Source organism: Callospermophilus lateralis, chromosome 10, assembly GCF_048772815.1.
Source record: "Callospermophilus lateralis isolate mCalLat2 chromosome 10, mCalLat2.hap1, whole genome shotgun sequence".
Lineage (NCBI taxonomy): Eukaryota > Metazoa > Chordata > Mammalia > Rodentia > Sciuridae > Callospermophilus > Callospermophilus lateralis.
Genome location: NC_135314.1, coordinates 132,979,829 through 132,981,805, shown reverse-complemented (window position 1 = coordinate 132,981,805; position 1,977 = coordinate 132,979,829). Strand labels below are relative to the sequence as shown.

At 43.6% G+C, this 1,977-nt stretch overlaps 1 pseudogene; it reads left to right on the top strand.

Moving 5' to 3' along the window:
- The first annotated feature begins 828 nt into the window (after positions 1-828).
- Positions 829-1,492, top strand: LOC143407968 (cyclic AMP-dependent transcription factor ATF-3 pseudogene; annotated as a pseudogene).
- Positions 1,493-1,977: the final 485 nt, after the last annotated feature.

Genomic DNA, 1,977 nt, shown 5'->3' with positions numbered 1-1,977 from the left:
ATAATTTTAAAAGTCATACTCCAGAGAAATGACAATGAGATAAGTTTTTAAGATTTGTCAAGTATTTGATAAGGATTTGTAAAGTATTTAACAAAAATTTGTCAATATTTTGTCAAGTCCTAAAAGAGCCCTCCCAAAAATGGGTAAGGGCCAGCATCACATGACCGTCAATTTCTGTCAATACAAATTAGACACATCACCCTGCTCATCTGATCAATCATTTATTTCCTCCCATGGCAGGAAATTACACATATTAGACCTACCTTATGGATTGACTTAGCCTCCATCCATCATTTGGTCTTACCAATGATGTTACCATGGGGACTATGGTTGATCTTTACATCACCCTGTTATTAGGGAGAAATGGAGGCATAATTTCTATATCCAACATTCCTCAAAAAGATTTGGGTGTACCCTTTTCCAAAGTGAATAATTAGTTGGACCCATGGCTACAGATCCTATTGGGCAAAGATTGGGTGGATATGTTTTCTGTACTCACAGGGGCTCTGTGGGTTCCATTCTCAAGGATATCCAGGTCCTCATTCAAACAATGGGCTTTGTGTTCAAGAACTAGTTCAGATATCAAAATTGTGTGAGGGATCATGATTTTCTGCTAGGTAACTTATATGAGTCTTTTGCACACATGCTCTTTATTATTTCTGGTTATAGAAGGTGATCAGTATCACAGTCACTCCGCGAAGCGGGCACTACACAGCTCTCTCCCTGCTCCATGACCCGCCAGCCCGCGCGCTGGCTGTGAGTCCTCGGTGCTCAACCAATCGATCGCGGGACAGAAAAACAGCCCGACCCAGCGTAGATTGAAGCAAAATGATGCTTCAACACCCAGACCAGGTCTCTGCCTCGGGAGTCAGTGCCTCCGCCATCCTGCCCTGCCTGTCCCCTCCTGGGTTACTGATATTTGAGGATTTTGCTAACCTGACAGACACTCTTTGTCAAGGAAGAGTTCAGGTTTGCCATCCAGAACAAGCACCTCTGCCATTGGATGTCCTCTGCGCTGGAGTCAGTCATCATCAGTGACAGACCACTGGAGATGTCAGTCACAAAAGCTGAGGTAGCTCCTGAGGATGATGAAAGGAAAAAGAGGCAGTGGGAAAGAAATAAGATCGCAGCCACCAAGTGCCAAAACAAGCAAAAGGAAAAGACCCAGTGCCTGCAGTCAGAGAAGCTGGAAAGTCTGAATGCCAAACTGAAGGCCCAAATTGAGGAGCTGAAGAATGAGAAGTAGTATTTGATATATATATATATATATATATATATATATATATATATATATATATATATATATATATACACACATATATACATATACATACACACACACACACTCAACCTGTGTCGGCCCACGTGTATTGTCTGGGCTCAGAATGGGCAGACTCCAGAAGATGAGAGAAACCTCTTTATCCAACAGATAAAAGAAGAAACACTAAACAGCAACTGGGGAGTCCTCATCAAATACTCCTTTCCCATCTAAAACCCTGATGCCATTGGAAAGCCGACTACCTGTGCACCTCTAGAATCCCAGCAGCTGAGAACCACTGAGGCAGGAGGGCCCATGGTAAGTGATTCTACTGGGCCTTCCCACTCTGCTGCAGAATGAACTTTAGACCAGGGCAAGAGCATCCTTTGCTTCAGCTCCAGGATTTAGGCCTTCACATAATGGCTGTTCTTAGATGTTCCAGATGGCCCCTGATTAGGGTCCTGTCTGCTTTCATGTGGGTTCTACAAGAACCAGGATGCCCACCATTAGGATTCAAGCAAAATTATCTGTACCTTGGGGGGATGGAATGGCACCATCTCCTCCACTTCAGCTGCCGCTGTTGCTCATAGGAGACATGGACTGAGAACAACACTTATTAAGTTGTACAATGGCCAGGGTTGTGCTTTTTAGAGCATATGCTGTTTATCCTGGGATTACTGTGTGCAAGACATTCATTTTAAAACTAGGCATTATGTTCT